Genomic DNA, 22391 nt, shown 5'->3' with positions numbered 1-22391 from the left:
GAGACAACCTGACAGGACAGTGAGCTGACCAGCGAGGGGCTCAGCGGTTGAGCGATTAGGCATTCAGAAACTCTTGGTTAAGGAACCCATGGAACTGGGATTTGTGAGGGTGCTGAGGGCAAAAAAGGGTTCCTGAGGGGCCTCAAGCGCCGCATCCTGATTGTGTTAGAGGTGTGATCTGGAGCTTGGGTTGCTGATGGATCGAACAGGGGTCTGTGTGGCTGCAGAAGCTGTGAGTGCACTGGAAGTGAATCTGTGGACACTCGGTGTCACTGAAGAGACTTTCTTTTGATACTCTCGTATTCTAAGGGGCGCCAGGCAGTACTAATGATGATTCATAGTCAGGCAGAAGGAACTTTCGAGTAATATTACATTTTCTGTAATATTTGCATGACAATAAAGTATCATTGAACTGTGGAATATTGTATGCAATTCCAGTCATCCCCATTACAGGAAGGTTGTAGAAGCTTGGCAAAAGCTATAGAAGACATTTATCAAGATGCTTCCGGATTAGAAGGTTTAAGCAATCAGGAGAGATTGGACAAACTTAAAAGTTTTCTTTGGAACATCAGAGGCTAAGGTGGAGACCTGATAGAATTTTATAAAATTATGAGAGGCATAGATAAGGTAGATCAGTGATTCTCAACCTTTTTTGTCCACTCACATGGTACAGGTGCTCTGTGATCCTTAAGGGATCACTTAAGGCGGTATGTGAGTGGGAAGAAAAGGTTAAGAATCACTGGGATGGATAGAATCTCTTTTTCTCCCAGAGTTAAATTGCCAAATGCTAGATGGACAGAATTAAGGTGGGAAGAAACATTTGAAGGAGATGTGCAGGGCATGTTCATTTCACAGGAATAGGTGGCCAGGAGAGTGGTAGAAGCAGATATGATCGATTTTGTTTTTGATCGATACATGAACATTGCAGGGAGTGGAGACATATGGAAGGCATATGGGTCATGTGCAGGCCAAGATTTCATTTAATTTGACATTGTATTCAGCAGACACTGTGGACTAAATGGTCTGTTCCAGGGCTGTACTCATTGATGTTAATTTTTTTTTTCAAAAATTTAGACCAGTGGTTCTCAACCTTTTTCTTTCCATTCACTTCCCACTTTAAGCAATCCCTATGCCGTCGGTGTTCTGTGATTAGTATGGGATTGCTTAAGGTGGTGTGTGAGTGGGAAGGGAAGGTTGAGAATCACTGCTCTCGACCCAATTGTTACTGAAATGTTTTGCTTGAGAAAAATGGTCATTGGCCCATTTCCTTTGGAGTTCTGAAACCCTGCACATAACGAGTCAGTGAGGTATGATTGAAACAGTGGTTTTCAAACTTTTTCTTTCCACCCACTTACCACTTTAAGCAATCTCTTACTAATCACAGAGCACTTACGGCATAGGGAATACTTAAAGTGGTATGTGAGTGGAAAGAAAAAGGTTGAGAACCATTGATTTAGACATAAAGCATGATAACAATGGCCCATGAGCCATTGCCACCCAAATGTTCCAATTAACCTACAAACACCCCTAAATTTTGGAGGGTGGGGGGAAACCGAAGCACCCGGAGTAAATGCATGTGATCACGGGATGAATCTAAAAACTTAGAGACAGTGCTGGATTCAAACCCGGGCTGCTGGCGCTGTAATGGCGTAGCACTAAGCACCACGCTAACTGTGCTGCCCCATGTTCTATGGTGCTAATATAAATGGTCATTGTACTGGATTATGTCTCAGTTGTTGCAGTTCTGACGGAGAGTCATCAAAGTGAAACATTCACTCTTGTTTCTCCTTCCACAGATGCTGCCTGCCCTGCCGACCATTTGCAGCATTTTCCTTTTTTATGTCAGATTTTCAGTTGATCCTTATTCACAGCTGTGATCTCCATACCATAAAGAAATAACTTGCAATTAGATAAGAGCTTTCACAGCATCAAGAAGTTCTTTCTGCGCTCCACTGCCAATTAATTACATTTTAAATGTAGTTACTGTTGCAGTAAATCAAATGTGACAACCATATCTCAGACAGCAAATGTGCTAATGACTAGTTAATTTGTACTTGGGTGATGATTGATGGAGTAGCGTTGCCTAGGACATTGGATGGAGGGGGATGGGTGAATTTTTCACAGCCTTCCTTGAACTACCACCATGAGATCACCCTGGCACACCATTGGTGGTTCCCTAACAGTGCAATATTCTTTCATATCCTGCACTTGAATGTCCATCTGCATTTTGTTTTTCAAATATATGAACCTTGGAAGTTGATTTGAATACCACTTTTGCAATTGTGCTCAGGTGCAAAGTATAGGTAAAGTATTATTTAAAAGTGGCAAAGCATCAATGGAGAGGATCATCAAAACGGCAGGATCTGGTATGCCACTGGGGTCTTCATTGACGCCAGTTTTACCGGGAACATTGTTAACATAAAGCTCAAAGAATTATACAAACCTCTTTCCATTCAACACACAGTATCTTTAACCATTAAGGAGGAGGTTCAGGGCCATCAAAGTCAGCACTGCCAGGCTGGGAAATAGCTTCTTCCTGCAAGCTATGAGATTGAGTAAATCATCTCAAAATATTTATATATATTTATTTTAACTTAAATCTATGTATATATGATTATTATGGACTATGCATTGCTTGTGTTGTGCACAGAGCTCCTGTTTCATCAGTTGTACATGTGCAGTCAAAGTGTGCATTCATTTTGTAATTTTAATTTTCAAGCCAGCTGAACTTGAAAAGATGAGAGAAACAAGATCTTGTACATTCCCTGTTACCTGTGCTGATGGGTGGTGAGAGGATAGAAGACGATGCCTCCTCTTCATTCAGCTCACGAGGGTGCAAAGAAGTCCCCCAGCAAAGGAGTGGGAAAAGGAAAAAAAAAAGGTGTGGATCTCTCTGAGCTTGAAATACCGTGAATTCTGGTTGTATGTTTGGGACCCATTAAATGACACTACATCTGTCACTAAGCTCCTTGACTGGAGTTGAGTGACAGAGGCCAGTCTTGCTGAGAGACACCCATTTCCTCCAAACCTGCTCTGGAGAATTGTCACATGGCTCCAATACCAGCTCAGATGTGGCAGGGCATCGGAGGCTCCTCTGATTACATAAGAGCATAAGATATAGGAGCAGGAGTCGGTCATCTGGCCCGTTGAGCCTGCTCCGTCATTCAATGGCTGATCTGATGATAAAATAATCTCCATCTACCTGTCTTTTCCCCATATCCCTTAGTTCCCCGACTATGTAGAAATCTATCCAACCTTGTCTTAAATATATTGACTGAGATCACCTCCATTGCTTCAATGGGATGCGAATTCCACAAATACACCACCCTCTGTCCTAAATTTACCCTGAATCTTACGGCTATGTCCCCTTGTTCTCGTCTCCCCTATCAAAATAAACAACTAACCAACCTTTATCTTATCTCTGCCTTTCTATAAGATCCCCTCTCATTCTTTGAAATTCAGCGAGTACAGTCCCAGATGACTCAGTCTCTCCTCATAGACCAACCCCTTTATCCCTAGAATCAGCATGGTGAACCTCCCCTGCCCAACCTTCAAAGCCACTACATCCTTTCTCATGTGAGGAGGCCAGAACTGCAAGCAGAACTCCAGATGCGGTCTCAACAGTACCTTGTACAGTTGCAGCACAACCTCCTTGCTCTTAAATTCATTCCCTCTGGCATCAAAGGCCAACAGTCTATATGCTTTCTTGATAGTCTGTTGCACCTTTACACCTGATTACAAAGGAGATTTGTGGCCTGTGGATTAAAGGCAGTTATTTTTACATTATTTTGTTGTAATCTTTTTAGGAACTTGTTTTTGTGTGTTTTGGATTTTTTTAAAAATAATACATTTCCTTTTAATTATTTGTTGTCTCCAATTGCTTGTGAACTATAGAACTACTTAAATGTTGTTAGGAGACCTCACCCCATACAATATGAGAGCAGACCCAGCTGAACAACATTCAAGGGCAGGGTGCAGATAACCTGGTCACACGTGGCTCATGCACAGCCCTTGGGTGTGCTAATGTAGGACTGTGAACAGCAATTCTGATCCAGTATTCCAAATTAAAGGAGATGGCCCCTGATTTTTGCTAATTAACAATACGGGCACGTCTGGCACATGCCTGGATTTATTAACAGCTTTTGGATGAATTAATAAATTGATGTTTGTTCATGAAGAAGGAAAAGGTTAATGATTATCTGAAACAGTATAGAAAATGCATTCCATCTCTCAAAAGCATTATTCTGCCAGGTGGCAACATTAAAAAGGATTAAATGGGCAGTTGTATCAGAATCAGAATTTTTGTCAAGAACACCTCATGAAATTTGTTTTGTGGCAGCATTACAAAGCAAATAATGCGAAAAATTACATTTCAAAATAAGTAAATACTACAAAAAATAAAAGAGAAAGTGAAGTAGTGTCTGGGGTTCATTGTCTATTCAGTAATCCGATGGCGGACAGGAAAAAGTTGTCCTTGTGCCGTTAAGTGCTCACCTGCAGGCTCCTGTTACCTCCTTCCTGATGGTAGGTTTTATTTTGCAATTTAGTGTCCTTTCTGTAAAAGAGCACCCAATATGGTATCCAAAACTGTTGGGCACACAAGACAAGAACAGAAATGGTCACCAATGCTTGTACAAAAGTGTGATGCTTAAAATGAACGATGACGCTCTCCTTCAGCCGCAACAACAAACCCTAGTATGAAATTCCGCCGACGTCCGTGGTGTTATCGTCAAATTTGTTGACAGCATTTGAATCGTGCGTGAATTCACAGTCAAAGTGAATAGAGCAGTGTGCTAAGCATGTATCCTTGAGTTACACCGGTGTGGAGCATCGTTGAGGAGGAGACGTTTCCAATTTGCACTTTCGGTGGTCTTTTCTGATGAAGAAGACAATAATCCAGTTGCAGGGGAGATGGGCAGAGGCTCACATTTTGGAGCTTGTCAACCAGCACAGAGTGAATGATGGTATTGAAAGCTGAGCTGTGGTCAATGAAGAGTAGACAGGTATATGTGTTGCTGTTGTCTAGGTAATCCAGAGCTGAGTGGAGAGCCAGCGATAATCCATCAACTGTGGAGTGATTATCATGGTAGGCAGGTATCATGAACATGAGCTGTGTGCTAATTAACTCAATACTGTACCATTCATTGGAGCGACTTCATCACCAACATTGAAGTACTCGAGATGGCAGAGGCCGACAGCATCGAATCCACGCTACTGAAGATCCAACTGCGCTGGGTAGGTCACGTCTCCAGAATTGAGGACCATCGCCTTCCCAAGATCGTGTTCTATGGCGAGATCTCCACTGGCCACCGTGACAGAGGTGCACCAAAGAAGAGGTACAAGGACTACCTAAAGAAATCTCTTGGTGCCTGCCACATTGACCACCGCCAGTGGGCTGATCTCGCCTCCAACCGTGCATCTTGGCGCCTCACAGTTCGGCAGGCAGCAACCTCCTTTGAAGAAGACCGCAGAGCCCACCTCACTGACAAAAGACAAAGGAGGAAAAACCCAACACCCAACCCCAGCCAACCAATTTTCCCCTCCCACCGCTGCAACCGTGTCTGCCTGTCCCGCATCGGACTTGTCAGCCACAAACGAGCCTGCAGCTGACGTGGACATTTTACCCCCTCCATAAATCTTCGTCCGCGAAGCCAAGCCAAAGTACCATATATATCCTTCCATCCTATCAGGATCTAATAACGCACATTAATAGGATACCTTACTATTCAGCATATAATATACTTGCTACTTCGAAAACACTTCAATACGTACTCCATCTCCTGCTGTTAACCTGAGGGTCTACACTCTGGTTACCATAGTGGGAGAGTCAAGGACAAAAGAACACAATTTGTATTGAAGGGCATTCGCTGAGAACAGAGATGTGGAGGAACATTTTAGAGCCAGAGGGTGGTAAATCTGTGGAATTTGTTGCCTAGGTGGCTGTGGAGGCCAGGTCATTGGGTGCATTTAAGGCAGAGATTGACAGCTATTTGATTAGCCAAGGTGTCAAAGGTTATGGGGAGAAGGCTGAGCAGTGGGGCTGAATGGAAAAATAGATCAGCTCATGACTGATGGCCTATCTATGCTCCTATGTCTTATGGTCTTAAGGTTACAACATGACAAGAGAGTAGACATTAGCACAGCGAGGTTGGCCTGGCCGTTAACACACCGCTGTTTCAGCACCAGCATTTTGAATCCTATGCTGTCTGTAAGTTATCCCCATGTCTGAGTGTGTTTCCCCGGGATTCTGGTTTCCTCCCACTGTTCGAAACATACCGGCGGTGTAGGTTAATTGAGTGTAATCATGGGCCGAAATGGCCTGTTACCTTGCTGTAGGTCTAAATTAAAAAAAAAAACTTTGAGGAGACTTTCTCTCATTTTACAACAGAGTGAGTTCAAGCAAGACGACATACAGTAGATTGAAGCTCAATTCCTTCAAAGCACTTTTCCTCATTCTCACAGCTATATATATGACCTGTTGCAAGGTCATTCTGCTGCTACTATCTATGAATTCCTCCCCCCCCCCCCCCCCAACAAACACACCCCTCCACCAGTAACTTTATCTTGGGGCTTTGTGTGTGATCCAAAACCTTACAGTCTTCAGCTTTTGTTGTCCCCAAGAAGTGTTGCATTGTTCTGTTTGCATTTGCTTGTCTTTCTTAGCGGCTGTTTTTCTGGAAAGGGAATTCATCGCTATTTCCTGTGTGTCCTCAGAACTGCAGAGGAATGGAACCTTGCTAATTCAGAGAAGCAATTGCATTCTGTACGTACCGGATTGCTGCGTCAGCAGAAATAGCTGTCTGTAGCACAAATAAGGGGCAATGTTATCATGGTAAAACTCATGGGATTTTTCATATTTGTCTGCATCTGTATGTCCACTGCCAATTCAGAACTGAAGAATGGATCATTTTAAAACTAACTTTTATTTAATTAATATGTTTATTATGTTATGAGTTGACAATATAATCAACGTGAAATTCCTTTTACTACATTGTCAGATTTACCACATGCTCACAGTAAAACCCCTGGTATCTGGCACCTCTGGTGATTGGTAGATGCAGGAGAAGTGTATTTGTGTTGCTTGAGACTTAACAATGCCTAACTAACCCACCAACATTAAGAATAAACAGTTTAAAAGACAAAAGACAAAAATACTATGCTGTTCTTACACTGAACAAACTTCCCTTGCATGAATATATAAACTTTTAAAGCATTTTTCTTTATTTTCAATCACATTCTGTGAAACCATTTAACCCTCGCTGCATCTGCAGGTTTCTCCCCCTCCATTGAGCTGCCTGAAAGACAAACAATATCATTATAGATAATTAACCCCTCTTCTCCCAAGTTTATAGATAAAGCCTCTGACCGGAGCGACTCTTACTAAACAGGGATAAGGAGACACTTTAAGAGAGTCACCCCAACTGTGAGCGTCTTCAACCAGTTCTTCATCTTGGGCAATGCCATTTCATTCAAACACAACTTTATTCAAACAGCTGCTATGAGCCAAATACTCTGCTGGCTGAATATTTGCTCTCATCTTCACCAAAAATTTAAGTTATGTCAGAGAACATTTATTTTACAATTTTAAAATTTAAAATGTAAATTAGACATACAGCACTGTAACACACTAATTTGGCCCCACGAGTCTGTGCCATCCAAATTACACCCCATTAACCTACACCCCTGTACATTTTTGAAGGGTGGGAGGAAACCAGAGCCCCCGGAGAAAATGCACATAGACATGGGGAGAACGTACAAACTCCTTACAGACAGCGCGGGATTCAAACCCAGGTCTGGACCCTATTCACTGTTGGCTCAGTGACTGCACGTTGTTCGATTCTATTTGCAATGACTGTTAAAATGAGGCTTCCCCTACCTGTTTGTAGACAGATGATCAGACGGAGATTGAGAAAATGTTAGTCTGTTCAACTACACTATTGTCATGTCATGACCATCTCCGGTTGGAGGCAGCCCTTGGTATTCACAGGCACAATCACCATGTGCAGTAAGAATTAAGGATGGTAATGAAGGAAATTGGCATTTTTTTTACACAGAAACTGGAATTATTCTGAAGAAAAATCCGTCCAATGTGGTTGTTTACACAGGGGATCTTTTAGGGCACTTTTACTCGGCCTTCCTGTGTGGCAGTTTGTTGGAGGGGGAATGTCGTATTCATTGATTTACTGAAATGGCTGTGGTCAATTTACACTGCAGTTGCTCCATAAAAATGTGTAGGGGTACGAGTGGAAAAATTACGGGATGGAATTTGCATAAAAAATTCCGTCTTGACATTTTCACACTGCCGTCGGAGCAGAATTTGTTTGGAAATTTTCTGCCCCTCAGTGGCTGTGTAGAAATGCCTAATGGCACCACTAATCAGTTCAGAAAGCCAGATAATGAAGACAGAGTCATTTGTGATTTTTACACTAAATAAAGGAAAATTTTGTTAAGAATTTGCATGCTTACCTCAGGAATGGTCGTTTACACAGCACTTATACATTGCCTTTGAGTTGCGGAGTTTGTCAGAGGGTGGACGTCGTATTCATTATCTCTTACAGAGTGCCTGCAGTCAATTTACACTGCAGCTGCTCTGTAAAAATGTGTTGGGGTACGAGTGGAAAGATTACAGGATGAAATTTACATAAAAATTCCGTCCCGACATTTTCACACTGCCGCCAGAGCAGAATTTTTTCGGAAAGTTTCTGCCCCTCAATGGCTGTGTAGAAGTGCTTAATGTAACAGTGAACAGTTGAAATTGCTCTGGTTGTTACAAGGAAACATTCACCCTGTGGTGGAAGTGCAACTGTTGTGAGAGGTGTGGGATGGATGAGGTTGAATGGCTGTGGATCTTCGCCATTTTATTATCTCTTCATTCACAGGCAACACCAGCCTTAATGGTCCATCCCCACAGAGCTGAGTGACTGGACTCACTACCAAACATCCTTGCTACCCCTGTCCCTCATCAAAAACATCACTCCTCCTAACATAAACACCCAATCTTGGTGCACCACCTCACGACTACCAACCACCTACATTAACCCTCACCCTGACCAAGGACCCACTTATACCCATCCTCATCCACAATCTCAAACTACAGCTTACCCTGAAAATAAACCTTGCCCCTTCCACCTTCCTACACTACACCTCAACTCAAATCAGCCACCTCACTTCTCTTGACCACCTAAACTACTTCTCATAATTTTTTTTTGTCCCACTGCTCTTTAAGCTCTTCCAAGTGGACAAAGTCAGCTCTATTCAAGATGCCACCCTGTCCGGGGCAAGTTAAGTCAAACTTCACATCTTTTTACTATCTGTCAGAAGGCACTGTGTTTAGGTTTCGAGTCTAATTTTGAACAAAGAAATTGGTGGGATGTTTTTACAAGCAGCAAGGCATTATGATCTGGATTGGACTATGTTAAAAGGTGACAGAAACAGATTCAATAATAATTTTTAAAAGGAGATCGAGTTAATAAAGGGAAATATACAGAGCCATAAGTTTTGTCCTTTTTGATTGCTCCTTCAATTATACAGTAAATCAGCCAAACAATCTCCTTTTATTTTGTATATTTCAATGGCTTCACTGCTGTAGTTTCATTCCAATAAAATTACAACATGGAGTGGATTATTTGTTGAGCAGAGTGAAGTGAAAGATATAAGCCCTCGAGACCATAATGCAAAGACTTGTTGTTTGCAAGGATTCTGTCTAAAGAAGATAAAAAATGTACTAGTTTTTAAAAGAACTGCCTTTAATTCAGAATCTTCCGCACACTCTCATCCAGGATACGATCCACTTTACTCATCGTGCAGAAGTGACAGAGCGTTATATTGATTGCCGTTCCTGGATGGAATTTATATGAACGCCGTGATCCTATTGCACGATTTGAAGAAGCAGTTGAGAAGTTTAACTCCTTGGGAAACACCCTCTCCAATGCTCAATTGTTCTTGCCATTTGTCGGGTATGTTGCAGGCAGTGTTTGCCTGCACAACAGCAGGAGTTCCTGAACCGTCCTTTCCAGATGAACACGAATGAATGACAAAAATCCATTACAAGACGAACTTCCAAAATATTGTGGCTGAGTTGCAGGTAAGAGAGACAGATTGTTGAAAAGTAATAACTAATTATTGTGATTTAAATTTACAAAGCTCAGCCAGCATCTTCATTTTTGCAGTGGGAGTCGGATTGGGACAAAGATTAAATGACATAAATGGTTGTCGTAATTCTGTAAACTGCTTACTTCATACTATTAAGTCATGCTGATGGAATGTTTTAGCACAACATCTGTCATTCGCTTTCCTTCAATCCATTGATGAATTGCTACTTACTGTATTTCTCTTATCTGTGGATGTGATTGACGAAATTTGCAGGCTTGCCTCCAGCCACAGGAGAATCAGGGCTTGTGTTTGGTTGGACAGATAACAGTCCCTGGAAAAGGCCAAGACAGAGGTCAGAGACCCCAGGAGGACATCCTAAAAGTAGGAGTGGGTCAGTTGATCTGACACATAGATGTTGTGGAATCTGCAATTCCACAATGTAGGAAGTTACTAATAAAGAAAATGTTTGGAGCATTAGCAATTCACAAAGGAAGCCTTTGGCATAAGGCACCAGCTTTTCATTTTTAACAGACTTGATTATAAAATGTGATTTGCAGCCTATGACAGCTCATTTAAAAAAGTTTAAACTGTAAGTTCAGCCAATACATTATGAATTTACTGCAAGTCCTTTTGGCAGATACTTGAATTAATGATGCGTTTTAGGAGAAATGTAAGCCAACAGATCAGCACTGCCTGTCATAAAAAAAAATTGCTTTTTAAATTTAACATCTCTGTGACATGAACAAGTCTTGCATTGCAAGGTGACTGGGGACAGATCGCATAGTTCAAGCTCAGTAAGTACAGCAACAGCAAGAAAACTTGTGGAATGCGCTTCTGACATTCCCAAACTATCCTCGGATGTAGCCACGGAATAAAAGAGTTTCTTATTGGAGAAACAAAATGTAATTAATTGGAATAACAAAATGGGGCATTTTGAGACTTCTTGGCCCAACTTCTAGTGGTTTAAAATCAGCTTAAAAATAGAAGACAATTCCAAATGGAATAAAAGAACAAAATAAATACTCAACAGGTCAGGCAGCATCTATGGAGAGAGTTCAGTAAATAACCTTTCATTGGAAGGATCTGAAACATTAGCTCTGTTTTTCTTTGCACAGATGTTGTCTGACCTGCTGTATATTTCTAGCACTTTCTGCTTTTATTGCAGACTACCAGCATCTACAGGTTTTTTTTTGGCTTTTCAGTTTCCAGTGCTGTTGGCAAAGTTACAAACGGATAATATATTTCCAGATCAGGATACTTTGTGTCGTGGAGAGGAATCTGCAGGTAGTAACGCTCCTTCCCCTCACAATATTAGAAGTTATATGTTTCCAGTATCGAAACAGTCTAAATGAGTAACTGCAGTGCATTGTGCAGTGGTAAACACGGCTGTCGCTGGAACTGGTGGTGTAGGGAATGAATGATGACAATGCTGGAAGAGGTGCCAATCAAGCAGGTTGCTTTGTACAGGATGGTTGTTGAGATGTGGCTGCTGCGTTCGTCCAGGTGAGTAACATGTAGATGGTGGGAAAACTTTGGGATGTCAGATCTGAGTCATTCACCTCAAGAAACTGAACCTCTGACCTGCTTTTGTGTCTCTTATTTATGTGTCTCTTCAGTGTTTTGTCTGACAGCATGGTCAGCGTAGCGGTTAGTGCAATGCTGTTACAGCGTCAGCACCCAAGGCCGGGGTTCAAATCCTGCAGTGCCTGTAAGAAGTTTGTCTGTTATCCCCGTATCTGCATGGGTTTCCTCCGGGTGTTCCGGTTTTCTCCCACCGTTCAAAAATAAATTGGGGTTTGTAGGTCAGTTGGGTGTAATTGGGCACACAGGATCTTGGGCCGGAAGGCCTGTTACCATTCCGTATGCCAAAATTTAAAAAAAACAATGCTGGTGATGTTTATGCTATTTATGTCAAGGATAGACACTCTCATGTTGGAAATGGATATTGTCTGGCACTTAGTTCCTTATTACTGATCTGCCATGACTGAGTGATGTCAGTCTTGCTGTATGCAGACGTGGACTGCCTCTTCGCTGAGAATTTATGAATGGAATTGAACATTGTGCAATCCTCAGTAGATATTCCTATTTCTGACCTTAAGGTGGGCAGTTTGATTTCCAACATCCACAACCTTCATCCTTTGTGTAAGGTGTGATTTTCAAACCTTACACCATGGCAATGTTTTCTCCCTGATGAGAATCAGAATCCGAATTTATTGTCATGAACATGTAACAAAATTTGATGTTTTGCGGCAGTGTTATAGTGCAAATATGGCTATAAAATTACATTAAAAAATATATAAATTACTGCAAAAATAAGAGAAAGCAAGGTAATGTCTGTGGCTAATAGTCCCTTTAGAAATCAGAGGAGAAGAAGAAGCTGTCCTTGTGCTACTGGTGTTTGTTCTTAGGCTCCTGTACCTCCTTCCTGATGATGGCAGAGTGAAGGGGTCATGAGCTGGATGATGATGGAGGGGGGGTGGGTGTCATTTGAGGATGGAGGCTGCTTTCTTAAGACACCGCCTCTTGTTGATGTCCTCGATGGAGTGGAGACTGATGCTCTCCACAGTTCACCTGTAGAAATTTGAAAAAGTCTTTGGACCAAATCTCCTCAAACTCTTCATGAAGTATAGCCACTGGGGAGCCTTTTTCATGATTTCATTGACATGATGCCCAGTTTTCTTTTTTTTTAAACTTTATTTAAGATTTTATAACATGAATAACATATAGGATTACATTAAAAAAAATTAAGAATAAAATAATAAAATTACAATACAGTATCAGTAATCTAAATAAAGATGCCCAGTTTTCTGAATGAACATTTGCCAATTACTTCGAAAGGATTTTGCTAACACTTCACCCTCAGTCTCACTTCTGGAATACAGTTCAGACCGAGGCTGTGATGAAGTCTGGTGCTGAGTGGTCCCAGTAAAATGCAAAGTGGGCATCCACGAGTGGGATATTGGTGGGAAAATACCACTTGATTGCAGTGTCAATGACCGCTTCCATCACATTGCTGATTGAAAGTAGATTGTTTGTGCAGTAAGCAGTAGATTGGATTTGTCCAGATATTTTATGGACAGGTTACATTTTCAACATGACCAGAGAAATATCTTCCTTGAAGGCTTGTATCATTCAGCTTAATCATACAATTCTTCAGTTAATGGTAAAACACAATGCTGGAGAAACTCAGCAGTGCACTTAGTGGAGCAAAGCTAAAGATCCATAACCAACGTTTCGGGCTTAAGGCCTTCTGAAGGAATGAAGAAAGTGTAGGTAGGCACCTGAATAAAATGGGGGAGGAGGGGCAGGTAGAATAGGAGGGTAAGGGAGGGAGGGCACACCAGCAAACAGGGGGAGGAGGGATAGCTCTGTGAATGGAGAGGGAAGGGGGTGGAGAGCTGGAGGAAAGAAGACAAAGGAAAAGGGAGGGAGAATGGAGAGTAGGCTAGCAGAAACCGGAGAAGTCGATGTTAATGCCATCCGGTTGGAGTGTGCCCAGATGGAAAATTAAGTGTTGCTCTTCCAATTTGTGGATGGTCTTGGTGGGACAGCACATGAGGCCATGGACAGACATGTCGGCATGGGAATTGGGTGCGGAATTGAAGTGGTTGGCCACTGGGAGATCCCTGTCACAGAACAAAGATGCTCAGCGAAATAAACTCCCAAACCACTTCAGTTAATGGAGTAATTTTGTTAGCTAAACTGTCATAAATCCTTCAGTATTTCAGAGAGTGAATGAGAAAAGATACCAAGTCAATCTGTAAGTATTTTCTAATTCAGAATTTGATGTTGAACCTGTTTCTGTAATAAATGATAGTCAGGACCTCCTTATGCCAAACACTTGTCTCCTATTTAGGCTAAATTGAGCTAAGTGAGAATGTTTCAGTGCTGGATACAGACATCAGATTGAAATGTATCTCACATAAGACATCTGAATGATCAGGTCCATAAGGTGTAGCAGCAGAAATAGGCTATTCAGCCCATTGAGATTGCCCCAAATCTGCCTCGATAAGAAAAGTTGATAGATTAGAAGGGAAAAAGGTATCTCTTTCTCGTGATATTGTTTCACTCAATATTATCATGTTGTCTTGAGCCTTGGTGGACTTTAAGGTGTTCATATCCATTAATTTTTTAATTTAAAAAATTAAATTTATACATAGAGCTCAATGACAGGCTACTTTGGCCCATAAATCTGTGCCGCCCAATTTACACCCATTTAATCTACACCCCCAGTACATTTCGAATGGTGGGAGGAATCTGGAGCCCCCAAAGAAAACCCAAGCAGACACGGGGAGAACATACAAGCTCCTTATGGACACTGCGGGTTTCAAACCCCGTTCCCGATCACTGGAGCTGTAAAGATGTGGCGCTAATGGTGCCAGTACTAACGTAAAAATACAATGGCAAATTGAACTGAAATAAAAAAGAAAAAAAAAGGCTTGAAATGCAGATCACTGCAGAGGGAAATGGAGTTGTGTTTTTCAGGCACATTGGTGCAGCAGTTAGTCCTGATGCCTCAGAACTCTCAGGACCCAATTTGGCCCTGCCCTTGGATGCAGAGTTCACATTATTCTCTCTGTGACCACATGGGTTTACCTCGGATTCTCCACTTCTCTCCCACACTTCAGAGATGCGCCAGCTTAATTGGTCTCTGCAGGTTACTTCAAATGTAGATTAATGGTTAAAAAAGGGTCGAAGGATAGTTGTTGGGTATGAATGGGAGGGAACATATTGCAGGGAGACAGGGAAATAAGGGGAAGATGGGGGTAGTGCAATCAGAGGTCCCCCCTTCTGTATGGCAATGAGTCAAGTAAGAAAATATTAAATCTATGACAAAGCCTCACAGTATAAACAAATCAAACAAAGCACATTTACCTTAAGATCCACAACACACAATAAACAGGCTAGGAATCCGAAGGGCACAACTCTAGCAGATAAATGTACTGGAGACCAGAAATAAAGTCACAATATAATAACGGTTCTGCATTGAACTTCACTTATCAAATATCACTCCACCGTTCCCTTCAATATTTGCTGAATTTATTTTAGAATGAGTTGAAATGTGGATTTAAGATAAAACGTGTGTGCACATTATACACATCCAAACACAGCAAGTCATAAATCGTTACAGAGGAACTCTAATGTGAGACAAGTTCAGGTGTGCAACTGTAATGGAACTGATATGGAGGGTGGAGGTGCAATGGATTAATTGAAGTAAGTGGAGAGAAGTAGTGGGAGGAGTTTGAACCCATCAGTTACCTGCCAGGTAATTAGTCCAAAACTGTCCATCTAAAGTTAATATAACCAAGTTTGTAATGCATTGAACTGCCCATTGTGCACATATGAAAATTTAATCATTGGACCTTAAAATTAAACTTGTTTCCTCCTGCTGCCAAAAACTGTTGAAAACCATGCAATACCATCTGCAATTTTTTTTCTTCTGTAAAAATCAAAGTTGGATAACAGCAGTAAAATCTTTCAATGCAATGACTTGGAGATTCTGTGACTAATCAAATATAAGTAGGATTCAGATTCCACTACATGCATGCCATCACATACAACCCTGAGATTCATTCTCTTATGTGCGAGGCAGAATTACCACTTATTGGTGCTGCAAAAAAGAACTGTACATAATGTAACATGTAAACAAATAAAGAAATATCAAACTGTGTAATAGCGACAGAAAAAAAATCAATAAAGTGTAGAAGTAAGAGTCCTTAAATGAGTCCCAGATGGAGTTTGTTGTTGAGGAGTCTGATGGTGGAGGGGGAGCAGCTGTTCCTGAACCTGGTGGTGCAAATCTTGTGGCACCGAGACCTCTTTCCTGATGGTAGCAGCGAGGACAGGTATGTGCTGGGTAGTGTGCATCCTTCATGACTGCTGCTGCTATCTGACGCAGCATTCCCTGTCGATATTCTCAATGGTAGGGAAGGTTTTGCCTGCGACGTCCATGGCTGTGTCCACTTCCTTTCAGAGAAATTGGTGTTCCCATACTAGACAGAGATTCACAGTTTCCACCACACATTTGGTTTCCGATGTCATACCAAACCTTTGAAAACTTTTGAGGAAGTGTTTTCTTCACGATGCCATTAGTGTGTTGGTTCCAGGAAAGATCCTCCAAGATAGTGTCTCCCAAGAAATAAATTTTCTCACCCTCTCCGCCTCTGATGGACAGCAGATTCCCTTTCCTATGGGATAGTAATGAGATTTATTTAAATGATATTCCCCTAGTTTTGTAGTTATTATGGTGAAGATAAGTTTAAAAGAAAACAAATTAATTCAATTACTTAAATTTAAATTCCCCAATAGCTATTTTGCAATTTGAAATCATGTCTCTGGAATGAAGGTCCAGAGCACTGGCTGCCAGTCCATTACACCACTGTGGCTCACTGGGTGAGAGCCAATGAGTTCAGCTGATAAAGCAATGCCAGGATTATTTGTGAATTAAAGGATAACTTGCAGAGTCCCCAACTACTATCTGCCCCTGGCTTTCTAGGCAGTGGAGATCACACACTTGGGAGCTCCTGCTGAAGAAGAATGAGGGAGAAAGCTAATTTATTGGGGTCTCACTGTGACACATTTGTAAATAGAGGCATTTCTGCAAGACATCAGAAAACCTACTCACAGTGCAAAATGTATGATGTCTGAAAACTGAAGTTCTATTTGAGTATCTCTGGCCTCCTTCATTTACGGCAGGTAGAATGCAAAAAAATTGTAAGCTAATGGTTCAGTTTTGATAAAGGGTTCTGACCCGATATGACAACAACTCTTTTCTGTCACTGATGCCCTTCAATCCTCCAGCAGATTTTAAAAAAAATTTCAGTTGCTGGTGGCTTAAACACTAATTTTACTGCATGGAATTGTGTGGAATCATGGATCTTGATCGAAAGATACCTGAAAGTGGATTTTGTAGTTATTATTTGGATGTCAATCGGAGACTGACTATAATACCAGCTAAACAGTAGGCAGTGTTTGATATGGACATTCTCTCTTACAGAACTGAATACAATAGGTTTATAAGAAGCCATTTAATTTGGATGGTGCTATTTAGACAATGAACACACCTCATCTTCTACCTGGGCACCTACCAACTGGATGGCATTAATATTGACTGGTTTCCATTAAACCCCCCCCCCCCCCCTTCTTCGCCCTGTTGACTTCCCTCAGCTCCATCTCTCTCTCTTCCCTTTTCCCTCTGCATCTTTTCACAGAGCCAAATTCAATTCTCATCTTTCCTCTTATATCCCATCAACACATTTTGTTGGTCTGGATTCCTGCCACTGATGGTCTTCATTTTTTATTCAGATGCTTATTCCTTGAAGAAGGGCTCAGGCCCAAAATGTTGGTAATATATCTTTACCTCTGATGAACATTGCGCGACCAGCTGAGTTCCTCAGCATTTCTGTGCGTTTTTACTCCAATCACAGCTTCTGCAGACTTTTGTGTTTCATACAGACTTCATTATTTCCACATTGTTCAGTCTTTTAGATAGAAGGGAGGTCATGTGAAAAAAATATGAGATGGTATTCTGCAGCCATTGATGGATTAAAGGTGCCCAAAAAAGATTTCTGTAGGATGGACTAACCTATTCCAAGGTTAATTTATAATTGGCGTTACTTCTTGGGGTTTTTAGGCATACATCAATGGTGTTTTGTTGCTCGGTAGCTTTGTGGTTTAATCTCTGGAACAGGACTCCAACCCTAATCTCTGCATCACTGACTCACGGTGGAGACAATCTGACTTTCCTTTGGGCGTAATGAGAATGCAACCTTCCTTTTAGTTCTCAAAGGAGCCTAGCTCCCTCTCAGAATTTGATCAGGGATTCTCATTGGTGAGGAGACAAAATGGGGTGGAAAAGGCCAGCAACATAACATCATGGGCCGAAGGGCCGGCACCGTGTTGTAATGTTCCAAAGGCTTTCTCAAAATGGTCAACCTCAAGTACAACTGATATCCTTTTAGCACACTATGATAGCCTGGCTATCATAACCCCTGTCTCAGATAACCACCTTATCCATGCACAGATTAAAATTGGAAAAGGCATAACCTGCTCAATTTTTAACTGCCCACAGGAGCTGTAAAGATTGAAATCAAAGCCACAATGGATTCTGCTAAAAAGCCCATGGTAGAGTTTAAATACTTAAAGCCTATATTGGAGGTTGAGTCTATTTACTCTCTTATTGACTTTAAATCTCCTTTCCTGTGTGCGGTAATGATTAATTCTCCATTCTTCGTTTAAAAACACAATTCTTAGCTGGGAAAAAAAGATTAAAGCTGCAGCTTATCGCTGATGTCACTCTCAGGACATCGTTGCTTTCTTGTAATGGGTTTCAATCTGATTTTTGGTGTTCTGCAGTTATTCCCCCTCAGATATTATCCCTGGAGTCAATCTTTAAAATATTAAATTCTGCTATCTAGCAGTTAGAATGGCAATAACGTTACTGCACTCAACAGCAGGCTTCCTGCATGAAGAAAAGCTCACAGTTCACACAAACAAAGCCCAACATACTTCTGGTTTGCACGGTAATTTGTTAATTTTTCTTCCCTCTCACTAGGGAGGAAGGAGCATCCTGTGATTCTCCATTCACTCTGGTACAACATCAGGATTAAGATCTTCCAGGTCACAGGGATTTTCACTCTCATATTGTTCCTGCGTATGCCTCTCAGTTAATTACTGGAAGTTCTTTTGAGTTAGAGTGAATGCAGAAAATATACCTTGCATGTGAGCACATCAATCTCGATGATAACCAGATAGTCCGAGTGGAAATTAATTTTCAAGTCCATGTGACATGGAGGCTGCATTATCCAGTAAAAACCCCTGTTATCCGGAATTCAAGCAAATGGCAAATTCAAGTACCAGGCAAAAAAAAATCGCCCATTGGCCCATCGAGTCTGCTCTGCCATTCTAATAATGAATTGATCCATCCATCAACTGTCCAGCCTTCTCCCCATAACCCTTGAGATGCCCTGACTAATCAAATACTTGACAATCTCCCCATAACCCTTGAAATGCCCTGACTAATCAAACACTTGACAATCTCCCCATAACCCTTGAGATTCCCTGATTAATCAAACACTTGACAATCTCTGCCTTAAATACACCCATCAACCTCGCTTCCACAGCTGCCTGTGGCAACAAATTCCGCAGACTCATGACCCACTGACTAAAGACTAAATCAAAGAAAATAATTTTTTTTAATTTAAAAAAACTAAGAAAAACTTTAAAAATGTAAGTTTAAAATTGTAAAAGTAATTGTTCTCTGAAGTAACACCCAAACCTTTGGTGAAGATGAGAGCAAGTATTCAGCCAGCGGAGGGCCTTGGTCGTGCTTTGCTCATGCAAGCTGTTTGACTAAAGTTGTGTTTGAATAAAATGGCGTCACCCAGGGTGAAGAGCTGGTTGATGCTGCTCGCCATTGGGGTGACTCTCTTAAAGTGACTCCTTATCCTTGCATATTCTCCAGTTTTGGAGTGAGCAACTCTGATGAGGAAAATGGTTCAATATTAGTCCCCCTCCAGTTCAGGTGCAGCCTGTCCTTTTTGTAGAGATAAGACCTTCCCCAGAAGAGATCCCAATGATCCAGAAATCTGAACCTCTGCCCCCTACACCAACTCTTCAGTCACACATTCATCTGCCTGTTTGTACCATCTTTCATGGGAAGTGGACAAGGAAGAGTAGGTACTTTTGGAGTGTGATCAAAGCAGTAGCCAATTTGTGCACTGTAGACTTCCATAAACAGCAACATGAAAATGACCAGATAACCTGTTTTTTTCTTTGTGATGTTGATTCAGGGAATTGAATTTGAGAGGCGAGGCAGAGTTCTAGGTTAACGTCTCATGCAAATGATGGCAGCTCCAACTCGATAGCACCCCACGATGGAATGTGTTGTGTGTCAAGTTTATTGTCATCTGATTGCTCAAGTACTATCTGACGAAATAACCTTCTCTGGTCCTTAGTGCAGATACACAAGCAGACATAACACACAGACAGACCAGCATTACGTATGCAAGACAAAGGTCACCTCTTTTGGGCGAGAACCATAGAACGTTATTCTGCACAGAAAAAGCTCATCTCAAATGGTTTGTCATTGTCTGCAAAAGAGTAAGGAATCCCTTTGCACGTTGAAGCTTTTAGTTTTCTCCCCATCTATTTCTTCTATTTTAGATTTACAGCATCTTCAGTTTTTTCCTCTCATTCTCCCAGTTGACTCAGGCACAATAAGCTTCATGGCTTCCTTCTGCATGTGTGTCCTGGAGTGTTTGTCTCTATTATTTCATTTAGGAGAGACCATGGTAAATATTTATTTTATTTTAAATTCTTTCTTTCTTTAAAGCACAGTAACAGACTCTTTCGGCCCATGTCCCCATGCTGCCTAATTACACCCAAATGACTTACACTCCTGGTACATTTTGAACGGTGGAAGGAAATTGAAGCCCCAGGGGAATACCCACACAGACACCGTCTGGGAGAACATACAAATTCTTTACAGACAGCTCCGGATTCGAACCCTGGTTCTGATCGCTGGCGCTGTAACAGCGTTGCACTAACCGCTACGCTAACTGTTTCACCCAATGCTAACTGTGCTGTCCTGCACTGACCATGCCAATATTAACCGAATTGCAATGATAATGTGTCTGTGCAATAAAGACACATTAAAATTATGTAGTAATGTGCAACAATTCAAGATTCTTTTACTGTCACAAAATGTAATAAAAAAGCAACATTTGGAAACTTTTGCCTGCTGTTAAGGCACACAAAGGTGCCACTAGTATTGCCCGATGCCCCAACAATAAGAAAAATAGAAACAAAAGAAAGTCTCTTCAGATCCACCGGGTGTCCGTGGATTCACTTCATGCACTTCTGCAGTATCTGCTGCCAAGTAGCATCCTGCTCAATCAATTGGTAAACTCGAGGTCCCAGATCCGAACTTCCTGAATGATACACTATCAATAATACCCAAAAGACTGGAGGTTCAGGATAACATGCTTTTAATACCATGAGATGTGCTCCATCCTCCTGTTCTGGACCGATCACAGGGCTCGTATTAAGGGAGGGACTTGGCATAACTGCCTTCATTAGGGGATTCCAGGGGTTGGAGTCACTGAGGGAGGGCGGACCAGCCATACATATGGACCGTACATATACCAAGTAACAGTATACAGTGGTATATCACCACACAGATACATTTAAGAAGCTTTCAGTCATTGTGACCCCTTGGGAACCCTTCTTGGCATTGGCAGCCCCTTGAATTTCAGTTCCAGTACCTGGTTGCCAAAAGCCAGTCTCCAGTAGTCCACAACCTGTGTGTATTCTTCATTTTCCAGTCTTCAGCAGCCCGCAGCTTGAGTGGGTCCTTCAGCCGCTGAGCCCCTCGCTGGTTTGCTGCCATGATCAGCTTACCTGTCAGGTGGTCTCTTCTCAGCTGTGGGTGGAGAGACATTCTCCCGCTCTGGTGCCCTGTGTTGGTCTGCTGATCCTCTGGAGTCCACAGCCCTTTGTGGTCTGCTGTGATCTTGGGCATGGGCCGTCCAAGGTTTCAAAGATGTTAAAACAAAACCCAGTTGGCTTCATGAAGCTGCCAGTATCAGGACTGGGCAGTAGGACCCAGCGGAGGAGAACTGTGTTGTTTTCCCCACTAAAGGGTCTACACCAGTGTTACTGCTGCCCTACTCTCTGACAATCCCAGCTTTGCATTTCATCAACCCCAAGTTTTAAACATTTTGTGACTGAACCAAAACCATAACTTTTATTTCTCATTCACATCATATCCAGAAATACCTTTCCTTGACCTTCAAAGACATCACTATTTGAGATTCCCCTAACAGCTCACATAGAATTGAAAATAAAGACACTTCTCAGTTCAATAACAGCAGCAAAAGCCTTTGTAGCTCACTGAAGGTGAGCAATGAGAGGTTGACGTGTTGAGTGTTTTCACGACAGCATCAACACCATCCAATGAAGTCAACCTTCGAGAACTGAGAGTAACTACATAAATGGAATCCCAACGGATCTCCTTCGTCAGGATCGGGAATGTTTTTCAAAAAAGACCGGGTGGGGGGGAGTTCTCCGAGCCTGACAATTTTTTTAATAGTAATTACTTGCCTAACAATAGATCTGTTTTGTTATTGGGACATTGTTGGATGGATCTGTTTTGTTATTGGGACATTGTTGGATTTGCTTCTAAATCTGCAACTTCTAGAGATGTTCCAAATTCTCCTAAATACAAACACTTCATCTTAATATGAATTTTGGCTGTAATTTCAGGGACCTCCCGGTGGCCAACCAGTTTAATTTCACAT

General features: G+C 41.7%; 1 long non-coding RNA gene across 1 annotated transcript in view; it reads left to right on the top strand.

The window, feature by feature from the left end:
* The window catches only part of LOC138746496 (uncharacterized), a 60063-nt gene extending 49984 nt beyond the window's left edge, over nucleotides 1-10079 (top strand). The window contains exons 4-5 of the long non-coding RNA XR_011346993.1: nucleotides 2720-2881; nucleotides 9780-10079. This is a non-coding gene — a long non-coding RNA (uncharacterized lncRNA). The remainder of the gene's footprint in view (nucleotides 1-2719; nucleotides 2882-9779) is intronic.
* Nucleotides 10080-22391: the final 12312 nt, after the last annotated feature.

This window comes from Narcine bancroftii, chromosome 12 (genome assembly GCF_036971445.1).
Source record: "Narcine bancroftii isolate sNarBan1 chromosome 12, sNarBan1.hap1, whole genome shotgun sequence".
NCBI lineage: Eukaryota > Metazoa > Chordata > Chondrichthyes > Torpediniformes > Narcinidae > Narcine > Narcine bancroftii.
The sequence above is the reverse complement of the archived record's forward strand: the minus strand, read 5'-3'. Positions and strand labels throughout refer to the sequence as shown.